The sequence below is a fragment of the Eleutherodactylus coqui genome, chromosome 5 (assembly GCF_035609145.1).
Source record: "Eleutherodactylus coqui strain aEleCoq1 chromosome 5, aEleCoq1.hap1, whole genome shotgun sequence".
In the NCBI taxonomy this organism is placed as follows: domain Eukaryota; kingdom Metazoa; phylum Chordata; class Amphibia; order Anura; family Eleutherodactylidae; genus Eleutherodactylus; species Eleutherodactylus coqui.
In genome coordinates, this window is record NC_089841.1 from 57,966,258 (window position 1) to 57,987,242 (window position 20,985).

The 20,985-nt window shown below is 49.7% G+C and overlaps 1 protein-coding gene across 5 annotated transcripts in view; it reads right to left on the reverse strand.

The window, feature by feature from the left end:
• CTIF (cap binding complex dependent translation initiation factor) overlaps positions 1–19,379 on the reverse strand; it is a 214,335-nt gene extending 194,956 nt beyond the window's left edge. The window contains exons 1-4 of one of the 5 annotated variants that reach the window (XM_066602576.1): positions 19,303–19,377; positions 14,445–14,596; positions 12,964–13,058; positions 2,511–2,908 (exon numbers count right to left, since the gene is read on the reverse strand). The gene's annotated coding sequence lies outside the window, so the exon portion shown is untranslated. Of the gene's footprint in view, positions 1–2,510; positions 2,909–12,963; positions 13,059–14,444; positions 14,597–19,302 lie in introns of all 5 variants that reach the window. The other 4 variants (XM_066602578.1, XM_066602580.1, XM_066602579.1 and 1 more) reach the window with 4 other exon arrangements.
• Between the last annotated feature and the right edge of the window lie 1,606 nt (positions 19,380–20,985).

Consider the following 20,985-nt stretch of genomic DNA (forward strand, 5'->3'; position numbering starts at 1 on the left):
ACACAAAGGAAATACTCAGCGGGGAATTGCATATCAGCAGGAATGTGGCGGCCATCTTGAAAAATAGTGATGTGAGGAAACATCAGAAATGGAGGACAGGATCGGAAGAGAATGGCTGCGCAATTTATAATCCCAACTAGACGTGCATAAACCTGGCGCAAACACCTTTCATATGTGAAAATTTCGGAAATAAACGCGTCACAAAGAAAAATAAAAAAAGGTCATGTGGTTTAAAAGAAACACTGTTGCCCATAGCAACCAATCAGAGCTCAGCTTTCATTTTACCTCAACACACCTTTGAAATGAAAGTCGGGCTTTGATTGGTTGCCATAGGCAACAGTCTCTCTCAGGCCAGTTTACAGACAGGTTACAGATGATGTTGCAAACGGTTTCCATCATCTACTTCCGTATTCGCGGTCATCGGTTTTATTTTCTACTGGGTAAATACTGATCTGCATTTGTCTAATGACAACGAATACGGAGGCAGAAACGCACAATAGCGCATGCTGCGATTTAAAAACACGGTCGGGAAAAATGGAGTCTTGTAAACAGATACCTAGATTAACAATGGCTTCCTATTACGGTCCTCAAAACACGGAGTCTGAATGCGTACATCTGAGAGGGGCCTTCGCGTATCTTCACACTGCGGAATATTCCCTCAAACGCGGCGTCAAAAACTACAGCTTGTCAATGGGCAAAAACCGCGTGTGGAATTCTGACGCGAAAAATCACGTTTCAGCGAGTTACTACGTCGCAAAGTGACTGTTAACGCTGCGACGGACCAACGATGCTTTTAGGTCTACATGGAAGATCTGATCAGCAATTTATCTCCGACTAGGTGATATACCCGTGCGTTGTGCGTTGTGCGCTGCTATAAGCGCAGGGGGTGGTTACTGAAAAGTGGGCTTTCAAAAAGATTTTATGAATATCAGTACTGGAATATACAAAGTGCGCCACAAAAATGAGCCCAGCACCGCACGCTTATGAAAGCTGTCCAAAAAGAAAATCTGTGTTGCCCATAGCAACCAATCACAGCGCAGCTTTCATTTTACCTCAGCAGTATAAGAAATGAAAGCTGTGCTGTGATTGGTTGTTATTGGCAACAAAAATTACAGGGGAAGTGGGTGAGTTTTCGATTTTTAATTACGCCAGTATTCGTCGCCTGGGGCTGACGAACGCTCGTGCAACAGGTCACTTAAATCAGACCAGAGCGGTAGATTTGTATACGACAAACTGATTTTGCATTTTATATATCAGATTAGTCTTTCACTGAACGCATTCACACTGCACAATCATCAATCTATGGCCGGCTTCACACGAGCGTGACGGGCTCCGCCGCGGAATATTCCGCGGCGAAGCCCGTCACGCGCCCCCCAGAGACCCCATACTTACCAGCGGAAGATAGCGTGAAGACGCTTCCCCGCCCACCGCGCCGCGTCATGTGACACGCCCACCGTGTCACATGACGCGGCCGGCCGTGTCACGTGACGCTATCTTCCGCTGTGAACGGACGGCTTCCATTGACTGCAATGGAAGCCGTCAGCGCGTACACCCACGGTAAATAGAGCATGCCGCGGGTGAGGACAGGAGATTTCATGGTGCGGAATTCAGCGGTGGAATTCCGCATCGTGAGCATTGTGCTGTTAGGTTCAATAGAACCTAATAGCAGCGGGCAACACAGCGGATTTTCGCCGCGAATTACGCAGCGTAAATCCGTTCGTGGGAAGGAGGCCTAAGGCTTCTTTCGCACGAGTGCATATTGGCCGGTGTTTTCACCATCTGGGGGCGTAAAAGCTCATGAACGGGCACACAAATCTAATGTTTGTGCGCCCGTTCACATGGTATGGGGCCCGGTGCATATGCGCCAAGCTCACCATGCCATTGCCCATTTACCCTCGCTCCCCATCGCAGGCTCACCTCTCGTTCTTTGCAATGGGAGGGCTAGAGCGGGGCCAGAGCTAAGCGTCAGCCCGCCCTGCCTCCTCCCATTGATGGCTATGGACAAGGGACGGGGAGAGAGCGGGAGCTTAGCTGTGCCCACATCACGCCCCTTGTCCATAGCCATCAATGGGAGGAGGCGTGTTGGGTCGGCGCTTAGCTTTGCGCCCGCCCCCTTCCATTGCAAAGAACAAGCGGGGAGGAGAAGAGAGGTGAGCCTGCACGGGGGAAGGAGAGCAGAGGGAGGGAGTTTAGCAGCCACACTGCTAAACTCCCTCCCTTCTCCGGCCGCTCTCATTGGCTCCCATAGGAGCCGATGCAGCGGCAGACATATTCCGGCCCAAAAGATAGTTCCAGGACTATCTTTTGGGCCCCAGGTAAAAACTATATTGGGCTGGCCAGGCGCTTTTATGTCTCAGGAATACGGCCATGGAATCCAATGCATCAGATCACAGCACATATTGGCCGGCCGATATGCGCTCGTGTGAAAGAAGCCTAAAGCAGTGATTTGCACAATGATCATGCAGTGTAAGAGGGGAGAATATCACCGCAGGGTGTAACAGTGTCCTTACTGTGTAATCCGGCGGATTTTTCCGTCTGGTGTCCGCCTCTAAATCTGCCGCTGAGATCTGTTCCTATGTACGTTTTTCTGTCACCGATCTGCCCTTTGTTTGAAGCAGCTCCGAATGCGGATTTAGCCCTTTTCAACCATTTATTCCGTCTTGCACGTATTCTGCGCCAAAAAGTGACACATCACTTTTTCTCAAACACACGAGGATCTGAAATCTCCTGTAGTATAGACTAGGGGTGTCCCTCCACGGGAGGGAGGCCAGGCAACAACTGCTATGCTCCGGTAGTCACTCAGCGACTGCAGGCAGAGGGCGCTGGAGGTCTCTTCTGCGGGAAGGTGAAGAAGCTGTTTGGCCAGCTATGGGGTGTGTTCACACACGGCGGAATTGGGGCAGATTTTCTGCAGGGGAAAAAAAAATAAATACACACCAATATCTTCAGTGAATTCCAGAGGAAAAAAAACGCATCATTGGTGTAAAGTTCTTGAGGAATTTGCTGCAGATCCACAGCAGACCAGATCCCTTCAATTGAATGGGTGAAATCTGCTGTGGATTTGTGGCAAAAAACGCATCAAAATCCACAGCACAAAATAAAATGTGAATTTTGGTACAGATCAGCACCAAAATACACAACATGTGAACGCACCCGTAAGCAGACCTGTGACTATAGACTGGGAGATCCCAAACCTAAAAGCAGAAAGGGACCATATATGTTCTAGCAATCTGCAGAAGTCACAGCTCAAAAATCTCCACCAGTACAAACTTCCCACATATATTACTTATTGCTCAGAAATTAAATGTAAAACGTTGTAAATAGAGCTCATTAAAAACCTCTCACCACTATATGCCTACAGCTACTACACAAGCTAATGCATTTCCATGGTAACAGACAACAACCAACCTTGTGTAGTTTGACCCTGCAGTTATACTCCCCTACTTCCTGCTAATCTACCCAAGGCCTCCTTCACACTCTCAACATATCACCGCGAGGAAATCACAGCGATATCGCATCGGTGATCCATGCGATCTTGCAATTTTGTGGGGCTACAAAGTCGCAAGTGGTGCTGTGATTGATTCATCGAGCGCTGGCACCGATTCGCTGAGCGTCACAGAGCTCAGCCAATCAGAGGCAGCGCTTACTAGAGGCGGGGATTCTCCAATCTCCAACCAGAAGATGATGCAGCGGAGCCGGACAGCACCGGAGAGGTGATGTATGTGGGTTTTTTACTTTTTTCTGCGGCTAGGGCTTAGTTTAGGGCTTTGACAGTAGTATTTCCTACTATCAAAGTTGCATCGCACCGCACAAAAAAGATGTGTTTTCGTGTGATGCAACACAGAGGAAGGCTTCATAAGGAAACATGGGCTACAAAACCACGCAAGTAACGTGCATATCGCGAAACCACAAAGTATTTCACATGCAATGTCACATGCTACAAAACATTGCAAATGTGAAGGAACCCATAGGCAAGCATGGGCTTCACATACATGCGATTTGTAGCATTGTCGCAGCATGAGAAAATTGCACCACTTTGTCGCCCGTGTGAAGGAGGCCTAAATGTTAGAGGAAGTTTGACTGCAGGATCAGACTACACAGAGTTGTTTGCTGTCTGTTACCATGGAGACGCACACGTCTGCATAGTATCTGTAGACACAAAGCAGTAAAGAGCATTTACAAAGTTGCAGAATAGCATAGTCCGACCCACCCCATGGTAACCGTCCCTCAGTCTATATTTTATGAGGACCGACAAAGCTGAGGAGGAGGATGGAGTCATCGCTCCTAATCCTCAGCAGATTAGTTACAAACCATATAACACATGCCAGGCAGCACTGATCCAGAGGGCGGCATGTCACCTGCAAGCAGCCAGAAACCTGCAATTAGTGGAGAACAATGGCAGCCAAGCCCAGAGATTGTTGTGTACAGGAACGGACAGAGCAGGGCACAACGAGCCCCGAGCTAGCCGCGGCCAGAGCGGAGCGCGACGAGCCCCGAGCCAGCCACGGAAAGACTGTCTAGGGCCTTTTTGTGTTGTGGAAGCAGCAAAACAGAAAAACCGTTTGTCTTCCTGCCTTTAAAAATGCATTGAATCTGTAGACCTTCGACATCGCGTTCATCAGTCACATGACCTGGGAGCAGCTCAGTCCCACTTAAGTGGATTGAACTGAGCTGAGCTGCAATACTAAGCACAGTCACTATACAATATACGGCGCTGTAACCGGTATGCAGTGACAGTCTATTGGCAAGGACCCTTAGACATTGGTGGCAGTGGGAGGGGGACACAATGTGCTGTATATATAAAAAGAAAAACAAACACACACTCGCCTCCGGCAGCGCCCTTGCCATTCTCTTACTGTTGCTCAGATGACGCCCGAGATAATATTGATTTTATACACCCCATTTCCCAAAAATAATGATTTGCGAGATTTTCGGGAAGGCTTGAAATATAAGCCCTAGCTGCATTACATTAAAAAAAAAAAAGGTATACATTACCTAGCAGGCTCGGTCCAGGTCCCTCTCGCTTCTCTCCGGAGCTCCGATGCGGTTCTTGCAGTCCTCAGCCCCCAAAGATGATCACTTCCTGGTTACAGGATTCATAAATCCCACCTCCGGGAAGCGACAGCTCTAATGGGTTCTCAAGCGATGCTCAGCCAATCAATGCAGTGCTCAATGAACCAATGTGATAGTTGTGATTGGTTAAGCAGCGGTCAAAAAACCAATTACAGCCATCACGTTTTGGTTGCGGATTTATAAATTAGCCAATCAATGTCGCGGCTCAGCGGATCGGAGCTTCGGAGAGCAGAGGGAGGGACCTGGACCGAGCCTGCTAGGTAAGTATAAGACACCCCCCTAAAATAAGACCTAGCGCCTCTTTTAAGGCAAAATTTAATATGACAGGGTCTTATTGTCGGGAAAACATGAAATCAAAGCAATGTGGGTAAAATGTATCAGTCTGGAGGTCGGTTAGTTTAGTGGTACGTTCACACAGCAGAAAATCCGTACCGAAATTCACATCAAAAACCATGTGAAAATCCTTAACATTGGTGAGATTTTGATTTTGATTTAAGTGAAGGGGTGAGGTCTGCTGTGAATCCGCGTCAAACTACACAAGAAGGGTGCAGATTGTGACGCAGTTTTGGTGTGGACCCTTTCCCACTACATGCCATAGGGCATGCCCGCTTCTGCAACAGAGCCTCCAGCGCAGGTCAAGTCCCGGACAAAACAGCACAGCATGTGGTGCCATTTCATCCAGAAAAAGGATCAGAAGCTGGGCAGACCCCGTTACACAGTCAGTGGGGTCTCTCCTGCCATGTTCGGATCTGACAAATGCCAAATCCTATGGCCCCGGCCTTTTCTTTGCTCAGTTCCGTGGACGATAGCACAAAGTCCTGGGCGCAGGTGAGAACGTGGCCTCGGCTCACAAAGGGCGGTCTAGACTTGGATACAATTGTAGCAAACTTTTGGCAGTGACCCACACTTTCAATTGCTGCAAGTTGTCACAAATGTTCCCATTTACTGACAGCAAGCAGAGATCTAGTAAACGGCAACACTTTTCACTATACGCCACAGGAACAACAACCAGAAAATCATGTTCTCCTCTTCGTATAAAACTCGTCATTCGTGATTGGAGGAATTCAGTGATGAATAAAGCGGTGACCTTGTAAGAAAGGGTCTATAGAGACTCAATGGTGTCCCCTCTGCAGACACACAATGAAAGCCTCATTCATTCGGGTACACGGTGACATAGACGCTGCTGTGTACGAGCCAAGGACGTCGTCTATGTAACTACGTGGAAGAGCCGCTTCATCCTGATGTGGGAGATCTAAAGGACATTCCTGGCGTGGACATTTATGGCGCATCCGCAGGATGTGACAAATATACAGGAGAAAGCGCGTCCCTGAGCCACCTGAGGAGGCGGCCGCCGCCAACACCTGAGGGGGAAGACGAATGGAGAGGCGCCAAACATGTGCTCCATCCACTTCTATGGGAGCTACAGAAACACCTGAGCTTGTCAGATCCCATCACCCCTGTGTTCGGTGGCACTTCTACCTGTCCGCACCTGCAGAGAGGAGTGGACAGGTGGACAATGGCGAATACCGTTATCAATAGCAAAGGTAGCATAAAATGTATCCCCCACCCCGGCCTTTAACCCATTTAGGACCAGCCACTGTATATATACGGCGGCTGGTCCTGGGCTTAGAGGACCGCCCATAGTAAAAATACGGCATGCTCTAAGTCTCCTGTCTCTGCAATCAGTCAGAGGCAGGAAGGGGTTATCAGCTGTTAGTCACAGCTGATAACCCGGAGCAGAAGGCAGGAGGGGTTTTTAACCCTTCCTGCCTTCTGCTTCCCCGATGAGCACTGTATGGGCAAAGTGAAAGTAAGAAGTATTTTCACTACGGGAGCCTCGGGGGTGGGGGGGGGGGAGGCATGTGACCTCCGGGGATTCCCTGCTAATTCAGAGCTGGAGGGTCAGACTTAGACCCTGGCAGTTCTGCAGGTGACTGTCACCACAGGGGTTGCTTTCCCCTATAACTGGGGCTCCTATGGACGCCCTAGCTATAGTGGGAAAGTGTCAAATAAAGTTGAAAAAAAAATGTGAATGTCCCCCAGAGGTCTTATATGACGTCATGGGGGACACAGATAGTAAAAACACAATTACATAAATAAGTAAAACAAAACAGAATAAAACAACAATATATACATAAGAAAGAGAATAACACAAAGCAGACGCCAACAAAAACCGTCGCCGTATGCGCCCTGTAAATCAAAACCATACATACTATATATCAAAACGTCCGAAACAAACAGAGGAACCCATTCCCATACTTTATTTTAGTGTAAATATAAAAATAACTTTTTAAAAACTATAAATGTTAAAAAAAAACTTTTTTTTAGCTTTTTACCATCAATAAAACTAAAAAAACGGAAAAAAAAGTCAGTGAAAAAGATATTTAAAAAATAGCCCTATATGTCACAGAAAAAAAACGCAGCAAAAATAATTTTGGTAGTTAAAGGGGAAAAAAATGGAGCAGTAAAACCGCCACATGGGTAAAATCCCTAAAAAGTGTCTGGTCCTTAAGGTACAAAACAACCTGGTCCTTAAGGGGTTAAGGGAGATTTCCCTCACTGTGGAGTAGTTGCGAGATTTTGACTGCGCCAATATTCTGCAGCAGTATAATGTAAGTGAATGAGGTTTTAACGAATACTATTTACTCACGGTGAAAAAATCCGCAGGAGAAAATAGTCGTAATGTGGAATTTCAGATACACAGCAAGTCCAGGAAAAGCGACGGATTTTCATTGCGGATTTCATTCCTCGCAATGCGGTGAAAAGACGCAAACAGATTTTGGTGCAGATCTGTGTGTGATCATCATACCCCAACACCACCAAGAGCCATAGACCACCTCCATCATGGCCGTACAGAATGGGGCTGCTCCGCAGTTCCGGTATATTTCTCTGGTTCAACTCCGTCCAACGAAATACCAGCTCCACTGATCAGACACGCCGGTGCCGAGCGGCCCGCAGATTATAATGGCTTCTTCTAGCTTCCCATATTCCAGCCAGCAGTTTCCTGGACAAAACAGCGCAGACAGCTGCATTATTGAACCCCCTCCGGCGCAGACGTGAACGGGCCGTAAGTGAGACAGCCTCCATGAGAAAGGACCTGCCCGCTGTCCTGTGATCGCTAAATTAATTCTTGTATTCCCTCAAAAAAATAACTCTGGAGCATTTTTTCAGCACTGGGGTATTCCTCTGTTACTCCTCCTGGTCAAGTCTTAATTAAACTGCCAAGGGGGATGAGAACACTCAGTTATTGAAAGGGGCGTCTCCTTACACCATCCAATCAGAGTGACAGTGTCAGACTCTGCAGGGACACGCCCTATGGAAAGGGGGGGGAGGGGTGTTACACCCAGTTGGCAATTTATTCATAGGCATCCAAAAAGAACAACAGAGGAATGACACTAGTTCATGGAGAATGCAAATATTTACTAAGGCTGTATTTAAAATGGGCAAGGTTCACGCGAGAGGTCAGCAAAAAGGACAGGACTCACGTGGGAAGTAGCTATTCATTCCAAGGGGTTAATACACCGGCGACTTTTGTCCTCGACTGATAGACTGAAACAGGAAAATCGCAGCAGGTCCTATTTTAGGGCAATTCTTGTTGAAGATTTGCCCATTACTTGCCACCTTTTTAGGCTAATTTCACACAAACGAGTGAGTTTTCGGGCTGTGAAACTCCGCCCGTTATTGTGCTTCGGAACGTGCGATGTCTATGCGGATGCGAGGCATGGACAGGTCGGAGTTAATATTCGTGCGTCCTGCCACGCAGAAATCTCGCACGATTTTATGGGCCGTAGGAAAGCAGCCTAGCTATTGGAATCACGTGATCTTTTTTCACACGCATGTACGTCGATGTGAATGGCGCGTTTAACGCCAAGACGCATGATACGTGCCTGAAAACTGCTGAAAATACTGGGAAACGAGCGCTTTTAAGTCAGATTTTTAATAACCTATACCGCACTCGCCCATGTGAGTACAGCCTCAAACAGAACGGTCCTCCTTAAAGGGACCCTCCAGTCCAAAAACGCACACACGCTTTGAAGATAGGGCGATTTTCACGCGCCGAAACGTGAGTAGTGCACTGTGGCAATTAGGTAGTCTTATGTCTGAAGATTGCATCGGCCATCTTGGATAGCCAATAATTGGGACTGTTGAATCAGAGGGGCAACAGCAGGGAATGCAATTGCCCCCTCCGGTTCCAGGACAGGAGGAAAAAAAAAAAATGCAGTGGAAAAATAAAGATTTTTTTTAAGATTCTGACCAAAAAAAACGAAATAAAACCTCCTCGGTCGGACGCAGCCGCGGTGTGATCTGCACTGCCGTCAAGCAAGGAATGAGCGAGCAGCATCCTGCTGTGTGCATGAGTCTGCAGCATTAAGCCTGGCAGGTGCAGGGACACTGGCATCATTCTTGTCATCGGGACCAGACATCTCTCTGCTGGCAGCACAATGGCACGGGCAAAAAGCGGGCGACTTCGGCAGATGCTGGGCATATTCCCAACACACTAGTAGTCCGTCCAGCAGTATAATGCAGCAACAAAGGTGCCAGCATGGAGAAGACACGCCACCCTTTGTAACGGGCACAGCCCCCTTCTGGGGTTTGATGCCAGTGTCCCTGGGTATATTTAGCTGCTGTAACCATGTATGCTGTGGACCACGCCATCGCCAATAAGTGCATGTGGATGGCAGGGTGACAAGGAATGCACGGCTTTAATAGCAGACGGGTCAAAGGATCAAGAGAGCCCACTTAACCCTTCACAGCCAAGATACGCTAATTATAGTGAAACAAAATGGCGCATTTATAGCTACAGGTAATATAATCAGCCGGCCTCCTGTAGAAGTCGTGCACCCCAAAGACCGCATCATAAAACCGCAGTAATCTGCAGTAAAGTGTCTACGGTCTTGCTACGTTTAACAGGCCAAACTGCGCAGTACTGATGGAGAACGCGCCCAACTTAGTGCTTGACACGCTACATATATTAGTTTAATGTGCCAAACAATAGTTTGGCGCATAAAGCAATTTGCATAGCCATTGACATAATTACTAAAAGGCTGCGCAAATTGCGCAGGCACGCTATGTTAATGGCGTGCCATGAAATTCAACTTCAGAAGCGCAGCATGTGTAATTATGAAGACATCCATGACAAAGCTGATACACGGCGCAGAATTAAAACCACGTGTGAATATACCCTAAAACGTCTGTCACACGAGCGTAATACGGGCAAATCCCTATCAGTTGTCTGAGCCTGAACTCCCAGGATCACGGGGACCCGTCTGTATAAGGCCGCTTACACACGGCCGAGAAAACCGCGCAAGGAGGAAGGACGCACAAACCTCGCAATATTATGAACCCAGTTCTTTTGAATGGGTCATACACGAGCGATTTTTTAATCCCATCATGTCCTATCTTTAGGCGTGCCCTCGCATCGCCCATTGTTTTTAATGGGGCCGGCAACAGAATCGCAATGTGCGCTAGGTGTACGCCACTGTGATCCGAGTCTCCCAATGAAAACAATGGGGGACACTCTGCGATCCTACTCCCCCGAAGTGATGCGAGGTGGTTTTAAAAAAAACAAAAACGTATCGCATTCACGGGGAAATTGCATATTGGAGAGCGCAATATCGAGCCGTAATGCTAGGATGGTGCAGTTGTGGCCACAAGAGAGTACATGGTTTATCACTAACTGCCGAATTTTCGTGGTTTTCATGAGCTTCACCTCTGCTAGCTGCCGGACTGTAGAGAATCAGCATATCCTGTTCTTCGGCTGATGACGGGCGTATTCACATGGGAAGATTAACATGCGAACAATCGCAAACATCAACAATCACTTGCCCATGTAAAAGGGCCTTTAGGAGAGGAGATTGGAAATGCAGCTTTGACAGGTGCTTTGCCCATTAAAGAAAAGGCACACAGAGCCTGGTTACTGATAAATCTCTTCTTCTCATGAAAGACTGGTTAGTGTGTGTGAACCCTGCCCCAATGTAAATGTTTACTGGCCGATCACAGGCATATTTACACGACCCTGTAACTTGGCGAATGAACGTACATGCCTGATGATTAGCCCAATTCAAGGGGCCTTGAGGCAAAAAGGGTTGTAACAAAATTGACTTATAATATTTGTTAAAAGCCTGATCGGTCGGGGTCCCATGTCACCCTGCCTTCTGCACCCCCTGCAGAGTGAGGATGACATTGAAGGGAGGGGTGGTCACACGTGCGCAGTACTGCTCCATTCATCAGCACTAAGCTATTACTTTCAGCCCCATTGAAACGCATGTGCGACTGCCACTCCATTCAATCTTCTCAATGTTGGGGGTACATTGGGCCCGTAGTAAGAAGGACGACACGGGACCCACATTCTCAGGATCAGTCAAGGTCTCAGCGGAGGCCCCCACCAGACTTACCACCTATTTTATGGGTAGGTGATGAAAGTCAAATTTTGGGGATCCCCCCTTAAGTCCATACAAAAACTTTGGGGATCCCCCTTAAGTCCATACAACAAGACTTCGACAAGAGTTTCTGTATGAAATGCATATAGGGATCCTCCTCAAACCGCCGCTTGGAAGCGAATGGCGTTTCCACAATCCCATTTATATGCAGTATTATTTAGAGTTCCTGTACCTTTAAAAGGTAAACAGTTCACTTATGGTTATACTTCACGATTAAGGACTCGTTCAGAGTACGCAGGCATTGAGCTTGCAAAGCGACGCATGAAGGAGTTTGCTGCGGCTGCCTAGCAACTGGCCCGGTGGCCTCAGGCGACCACGCTCCATCTCCATGCTGGTGTAGGAGGTCAACACCGGTCCTCCATGGCCGGGAACACCAACGGCCATATGTTGGGGAACGCGGCTGCACTTGACCAGGGAGGAAGTCAAGCCACATTCAATGCAACCGGATTTACGTGAGTCAGGATTAGTGCCATTTTGGACAAAAAATGAAGACATGACGGACCCCTTAGTCCCAGTGGGGACCCCCTGGTCATTAGACATCAATGGCAGACATTTATGGTGTGTGTATGCCTTTAAATTAATGATACAAGAAAAGCGAACGTAATGAAGGGTAAAAAGTTGTATGAATACCCAACCCATCCTGCGCCAATCGCAGCTCCAGCTGCCGCTTTACATGATGGCGGAGGGCACAGACAGCACGTAGTGACGGATGCCACTATACAGAGCTTCACAATATTACAGATGCCACCAGGATTAACTGCTTTGCTACCAGCAAGGCCAATGGGTATCAGTCACCAGGCAGACCCTTTAGGGCAGAAGTACTCAACAGGTGGACCGGGGTCAGAATGTAGGACTGTATGTTAGATCGTAACATAGTAGGTTAGGCTGAAGGGAGCCAACATCCATCCAGTTCAGCCTGTTTCCACCCCCCCATGTTGATCCAGAAGAAGGCAAAAAAATATATATCAATGAGGCAAAAGCCAATTAGCCCAATTGGGGGGGGAAATTCCTTTCCGGCTCCGTATTGGCAGACAGTTGGGGCAGAAGAGAGAATGAGATGTCTTATGACTGTATATTAGATCGCCTGCAAGGAGGACGAGAGAGGTTTTACATGGGACTGTAGATTGGAGAGGTATGTAGAGGGGCTGAAGGTAGGTGGATTGTTGTCTTTACATGGGACTGGATGATGAAGGACTTAGTGGAGGCGGGCACTATAACCAAAGGGGCCACAGAGAGTCACTATAGCTTAGAAGGGCACTATAAGGGGCACAGAGGGGGCAGTATTACTAAGCTGGGCAACAGAAGGGCACAGTTTACTATGAGGAGTTACTGAGAGGAGCGTTGGGAGTAACGTCAGGATGGGAAGAGTGGGCAGAGATGGGTCGTAGCTGGTGAGGGCAGATAGAGAAGCAAAACAGAAATGGCAATCACCAATCAGAGAAAGCATTACCTGGGATCACTGGAAGTAACTGCACTGTAATCACTATCACTGTATAGAACCGGTATCCTTGCTCAAACATTCAAAAAGCCGTATGTAGCCCAAATCTGTATAAGTGAAAATATAAAAGTATTCAGCAAAAAACAATCCTCGCACAATTCCAATGGTGGAAGAAGAGAAAAAAGAACGTTATGGCTCTCGGAATATGGCACATTAATATGGCGCGATACGTGTTCTATAGTGCGAAAGTAGTAAGAAAAACAGCCTGTACATATCTGGTGTCACTGTCATTCAGATTTAATTGGAATTATGTGCCTTGTTTTAAACACTCATTACCGGAGTTTGCTGGACCTTCACCCCATGGCAAACCCAGGTAAGACCATCTTTACTAGCTGCGCTCGCCTCGTTTAGGGTACGTTCACGCTGTGGAATGGTTTTAGGTCTGCACACAGATTTAGCCCCGTCATTGGACAAGAGTGACAAGCACAATTACCAACTTGCTTCTGCGTGAAAAACGGTCATGTCACTTCTTCATGCGGATCCGTTCAGAAACGCGTCGCAAATTCTGCACGTGGATTTCGGCTATTGACAAAGGCCGCAGAAGAGACGCGGATTTACAGGTGGATTCTGCATGGAAAATTCCACGGAATCGCAGCGGATTTTACACAGCTGAAAATCTGTACCGCAAGCCAAATCAAAATCTGATTATGATGCTGATCCGCAGGGCGAAATTGGCTGCAGATCTGCATCAAAATCCGTTCCATGTGAACCATGTGTGAGCGGGCGGCCATCAGGTCTATGATGAAGAGTTTGGAAACTTTCTAACAGACTTTGTGTTTCAGGTCATAGTGATCACCAGCGGCGCCCCGGACTCCCACCGGTCAGAAAGCCATGGCCCATTCTAGCGATTTACCATCGCTTTATCCACGATCACTTTATGGCGGGGTTTATTTGTTGCAATTGAAACCCGCACCAACTGCAATTTGGCGCAGTTTTCAAACTGAGTGCAGCTTAAAGCAGTTTGATTGTAACTGGCGGCTCGGTACTCCGGGTATTAGTTGCAATGCTGCACCGCCATTAACACGCTGCACTCAATTTATAGACCCCAGCAACTCGCAGTTGATGCGCTCCTGGCCACAATGTGGGAATACGGCTAAAAGGGTACATTCGCATGAGATTTATTTATTTTTTCAAGAAGTTCATGAAGTTCTGCACTTTTTTTTTTCAAGTTACCATGGTTACATGTTAAAAGAAAACAAACAAAAAAAAACAATCACAAGATAGCAATTGCATCATATGAACGTACGGGCGAATATAATTATAAATAATCGGCTTCTTTCTGTCCGTTTTTTACGGACAGAAAATCTGATTTAAAAAAAAAAAATTTAAAATTAAAACGCTCCTATGAATATATTCCGAGTTGCTAAATTAGTGGGTGGTGATGCCTACACACACAATACATATCCCAGAAGTTTCCAGGCACACAAGATCACCTGGCAGTCGGGAGAGGGACCCAAATTCTCAAAAGCAGGCAGAGGGCGACACTTTCCAATTCTGCTGTTCAGGGGTCCGAGAAGGCTGGCAACCTCTGCGGGAGCTGCAATGGTGGATATGATGGTTGTCACCCAACTTTCCCAAAAGCGGACTGAAGAAAGAATACATACATAGTATCAGTGTAAACTGTGAAGATCAATGTGCCAGGAGTAATGGGCATTGTGCCCAGCCCTGTGCCCTGCCATGGAACGGAAGGTACTAGATGACATCTACCACACGTGGCGAGGAGACAGATGAGTTGTCAGCTCACTAGTAACAAACCTCATGAGGTGCCCACTACATGGTGCCCGTCAACAATGGAGACTTCAGTGTGTTGCAAGTCGTATTGGGTGGCACGATGCACCCGATGAGACGCAGATGCCGACAGATGCAGTGGGGCTCATGTTGTCACGCCATGGAAATTGGATTGCAACAGCCGGATTGCTACAGAGATGTAGCATTTAAATTGGGTGGCGGCATGGGGCCTCGTTCCGCCACGGAGACACAATGGGGGTAGGAACAAGAGTCTGACTGTTAGTGACACCACGGGGCCTCGCTCCACCACAGAGATACAATGAGGGTAGGGACAAGAGTCGGACTGCTACAGTGACACCACGGGGCCTCGCTCCACCACAGAGATACAATGAGGGTAGGGACAAGAGTCGGACTGCTACAGTGACACCAGAGGGCCTCGCTCCGCCACAAAGATACAATGAGGGTAGGGACAAGAGTCGGACTGCTACAGTGACACTACGGGGCCTCGCTCCACCACAGAGATACAATGAGGGTAGGGACAAGAGTCTGACTGTTAGTGACACCACGGGGCCTCGCTCCACCACAGAGATACAATGAGGGTAGGGACAAGAGTCGGACTGCTACAGTGACACCACGGGGCCTCGCTCCACCACAGAGATACAATGAGGGTAGGGACAAGAGTCGGACTGCTACAGTGACACCAGAGGGCCTCGCTCCGCCACAAAGATACAATGAGGGTAGGGACAAGAGTCAGACTGCTACAGTGACACCACGGGGCCTCGCTCCACCACAGAGATACAATGAGGGTAGGGACAAGAGTCGGACTGCTACAGTGACACCACGGGGCCTCGCTCCACCACAGAGATACAATGAGGGTAGGGACAAGAGTCGGACTGCTACAGTGACGCCACGGGGCCTCGCTCTGCCACAGAGACACAATGAGGGTAAGAACAAGAGTCGGACTGCTACAGTGACACCACAGGGCCTCGCTCCGCCACAGAGATACAATGAGGGTAGGGACAAGAGTCGGACTGCTACATGTGACACCACAGGGCCTCGCTCCACCACAGAGATACAATGAGGGTAGGGACAAGAGTCGGACTGCTACAGTGACACCACGGGGCCTCGCTCCGCCACAGAGATACAATGAGGGTAAGGACAAGAGTCGGACTGCTACAGTGACACCACGGGGCCTCGCTCCACCACAGAGATACAATGAGGGTAAGGACAAGAGTCGGACTGCTACATGTGACACCACGGGGCCTCGTTCCGCCACAGAGATACAATGAGGGTAGGGACAAGAGTCGGACTGCTACAGTGACACCACAGGGCCTCGCTCCGCCACAGAGATACAATGAGGGTAAGGACAAGAGTCGGACTGCTACAGTGACACCACGGAGCCTCGCTCCACCACAGAGATACAATGAGGGTAAGGACAAGAGTCGGACTGCTACAGTGACACCACGAGGCCTCGCACCGCCACAGAGATACAATGAGGGTAAGGACAAGAGTCAGACTGCTACAGTGACACCACGAGGCCTCGCACCGCCACAGAGATACAATGAGGGTAAGGACAAGAGTCGGACTGCTACAGTGACACCACGGGGCCTCGCTCCACCACAGAGATACAATGAGGGTAAGGACAAGAGCCGGACTGCTACAGTGACACCACGGGGCCTCGCTCCACCACAGAGATACAATGAGGGTAAGGACAAGAGTCAGACTGCTACAGTGACACTACGGGGCTCACTCCGCTACAGGGATACAATGAAGGTAGGAACAAGAGTCGGACTGCTACAGTGACGCCACGGGGCCTCGCTCCACCACAGAGATACAATTAGGGTAGGGACAAGAGTCGGACTGCTACAGTGACGCCACGGGGCCTCGCTCCACCACAGAGATACAATGAGGGTAAGGACAAGAGTCGGACTGCTACAATGACACCACGGGGCCTCGGTGCGCCACAGAGATACAATGAGGGTAAGGACAAGAGTCGGACTGCTACATGTGACACCACAGGGCCTCGCTCCACCACAGACATACAATGAGGGTAGGGACAAGAGTCGGACTGCTACAGTGACACCACAGGGCCTCGCTCCACCACAGAGATACAATGAGGGTAGGGACAAGAGTCGGACTGCTACAGTGACACCACAGGGCCTCGCTCCGCTACAGAGATACAATGAGGGTAAGGACAAGAGTCGGACTGCTACAGTGACACCACGGGGCCTCGCTCCACCACAGAGATACAATGAGGGTAGGGACAAGAGCCAGATTGCTACAGTGACACCACGGGGCCTCGCTCCGCTACAGAGATACAATGAGGGTAAGGACAAGAGTCGGACTGCTACAGTGACACCACGGGGGCGTCGCTCCACCACAGAGATACAATGAGGGTAGGGACAAGAGTCAGACTGCTACAGTGACACCACGGGGGCCTCGCTCCACCACAGAGATACAATGAGGGTAAGGACAAGAGCCGGACTGCTACAGTGACACCACGGGGCCTCGCTCCGCCAGAGATACAATGAGGGTAAGGACAAGAGTCGGACTGCTACAGTGACACCACGGGGCCTCGCTCCACCACAGACATACAATGAGGGTAAGGACAAGAGTCGGACTGCTACAGTGACACCACGGGGCCTCGCTCCACCACAGAGATACAATGAGGGTAGGAACAAGAGTCGGACTGCTACAGTGACACCACGGGGCCTCGCTCTGCCACAGAGATACAATGAGGGTAGGGACAAGAGTCGGACTGCTACAGTGACACCACGGGGCCTCGCTCCGCCACAGAGATACAATGAGGGTAAGGACAAGAGTCGGACTGCTACAGTGACACCACGGGGCCTCGCTCCACCACAGAGATACAATGAGGGTAGGGACAAGAGTCGGACTGCTACAGTGACACCACGGGGCCTCGCTCCACCACAGAGATACAATGAGGGTAGGGACAAGAGTCGGACTGCTACAGTGACACCACGGGGCCTCGCTCCACCACAGAGATACAATGAGGGTAGGGACAAGAGTCGGACTGCTACAGTGACACCACGGGGCCTCGCTCCACCACAGAGATACAATGAGGGTAAGGACAAGAGCCGGACTGCTACAGTGACACCACGGGGCCTCGCTCCACCACAGACATACAATGAGGGTAGGGACAAGAGTCGGACTGCTACAGTGACACCACGGGGCCTCGTTCCGCCACAGATACAATGAGGGTAAGGACAAGAGTCGGACTTCTACAGTGACGCTACGTCGAAAATGGAGCACACCAACCATTCGGATTGCCACAGAGATGCGACTCACTTTTCTGCAGAGACGTGTCATGGAATGTGGCCTGCAATAGAGTTGAACTGCTGCAGCGACGAACCGCGGCGTCCTGATAAGCCACAGAGACGCAGTGTGGTATTCGGATTGTGACAGAGTAGCATTGCTGCAGACACAATGTGGTTCCCCATTGTGCCACAACGTGGAAGTTGAAACGCGTCGACTCACTACAGAGACACATGGGGGAAGGTGGGGGGCCTCGCTGCAGCAGCACAGACACACATGGGGTGAGTGGGCCCCGGGTGAGTGGGCCCCCCGCCCCACTCCTCCGACATGGAGACACATGGGGGCGACCAAGTTGGACTGCTACAGAGACACAGCACGGGGCCGCGCTCAGCCGTAAAGACACAACTTGGGCCTGCGCTTCTCTACAGAGCTAGGCCGTAGAAACTCCATTACAACAGTCGGACTGTCAATCCAGTTCCCACATTACTTCCCTGTGGCAGAGCCGGGCACATCTCAGTGGCAGAGCGGGGCACATCTCAGTGGCAACCCGACTCAGTCACCATCCAGTTTCCATGTTGCGTCTCTGCAGGGAAGTGAGGCCCGCGGTGCGTCTCCGTGGGATCCCGCGGTGCGTCTCCGTGGCAATTGGACTCTTGCTGTGACTCAGCTTGTACTTTGCGCTGGAGGAGCGAGGCCCCATGGTGCCCACCTGCGGTAAGCCGATTCCATCCTCACATTGTGGCTCCTCCAGCACAGGGTAGAAGGTCAATCACACCTTCTCAATTTGCCGGAGACGCATCGTGGAGCCCCCTACATCACAGACGCCAGTTGGATGGCCATAACTACAAACTGCCGCAGGAAGGCGCCACCGCAGGGAAGTGATGTGGAAACTGAATCGCAGCAGGGTCACACCGTCACCATGCCAACACTCCATGCGCCCCCATCTGCCACTGAGACACAAAGTTTCCCAGTGAACTTTGGGTTCCTACAAAGTGGCGCGGCACGACCCCACGGGCAAGAAAGTTTGTGGCATAAGTTGTGCCATCTGCACTCTGCCCTGGCCATAATAAGCAGAGTACACTGCAGGTGCCACGCAGAAGCCCCCTGGCACACAAGTGCTGCCCCCAGCACCCCCACCCTGCAGGTCAGAGGTCACACAGCTGGTGTTCACAGCCTGGTAAACAAAGGGAGGACACCAGCCTGGTGAGCAGCGTCCAGCCGGGCACAGCCACGTCCACATGGGGGCAGCGGGTACCAACCGCCCACAGCTCCGTCCTCAGTACCTACCTGGCAGCTCCCGTGCACTCCCCCGGAAGAGCGGCCGCAGCTCCTGCCACCGGCCGACAGCTCCTGCCTGACACAGGGAATGCAGGAACGTGACGTCGGCGCCCCGCCCCTACCGCGCACCACGTGGGGTCAGCACCGCCGCGGGGCACGCCGGGAAATGTAGTCCTAGCAGAAGGAGAAGGGAAAGTCAAGCCGTGCTGCGGTCTGGAGCGTCCTGCCAGCTGTGTGAGGAATGTGCAAGTGTCAGAGAAAGGATCTGGGAGCTCCTTCCCGAGTGCACACTTCGTATCGCCAAGCCCCTATACACGAAGGCTTCTACAATGGGAAAAATGAACTTTTTTATTAAATTTTGTAAGTCTTATGACTGGGCTACAAAGTATGGTGCATAATTTGCATCTTTTAGCCTTTTTACGCCAGCTAAAATCAGGGATGAGCAAAGCCGGCATGGCTTCATTGACCTGTCCGATTTAGGCCTAATTTGCGCTCGCCCGAGAATTCTGTTTTTTTTTGGAGTGAACAATACTTTTTTGCGCACGCACGGGCGTATTTCACTGCACTTTTTGCCACCACTGGGCATAGTCCTTTGCACACGGCAAACAAAGACGCACCAATTCAAATGGCTCATTAGGACCTTTGGTGCGCAAATACGCAGAAAAATATATTTTTTTGCGCAATCAAAATGCGTACGCCAATTACAGAAATGTGAATGAACCCATAGAACTCAATGGGTTCTATTCTCTGCATATTGCATGCGCAAATACGCCCGTGTGAAGACGACCTGTTTGATGGTAATTTATGCCAGAAACAAATGCGCGCAAAATACAGCCAGAGAGGAGTGAAACAATGCGTAATTACGCAGCGAACAAGACACATCTGGAACTTAGACTAATTACACGTCTGCTTAATGGGTTAACGTGCTGGATTATAAATAACACATTGAGCATCAATAAATCGGAAAAAATATCTCCGTCCTGATCTTTACTGAAATCGCAGAGTTTGATACAAACAGGCAAAGTAGGCAGCAAAAGAAACATTTGGAAATCCATCTCGTGCCTCCCCATGTCTCCCACCATAGGAAGGGACTAACAGGGGCAAACATGCAGGTCATATAGAAATGCCATCATATATAGGATAAGACCTCCCATATATCACCATTTAGTAAGGCCTCATGTCCATAGGTGGGTCCCATTCTGCATGCAGGAGCCCGCAGTGGCCTTTACAGCTAGAAATGTAAGCCTCATAGGACAACTAATCCCTAACCCTAACCCTCCAGGGCAGGCAAAAATCACTACACACGCTGCAGCTGTCCCTGCGCTCCCTCAGTGGTCCGTACAACCACTTTTTTGCAGCCTCTGACTTAACATAGCAGCCGTTCAATACTGAACGACTGCTATTTAAACTGCATAAACGATGAACAATGAGCTGAACGCTCAGTGTAAATAGCAGCCGTTCAGTACTGAACAGCCGCTATGTTAAGTCAATGGAGAGGGGTGGGGGAGCGAGAGGAGAGAAATCTCCTGCAGCCACCCCGCCGATCTCCTGCTGGTCCCTCTGTGAGCGAGCCAGTACTAGTAGCTCCTGTGCAAAAGCACGGGAGCGAGGACACACAGGGACGAGTGTCAGACATCGTTTGCCCAACATTCGTCCCGTGTAAATGGGCCTTTAGAGAGGAATGTAGTCTAA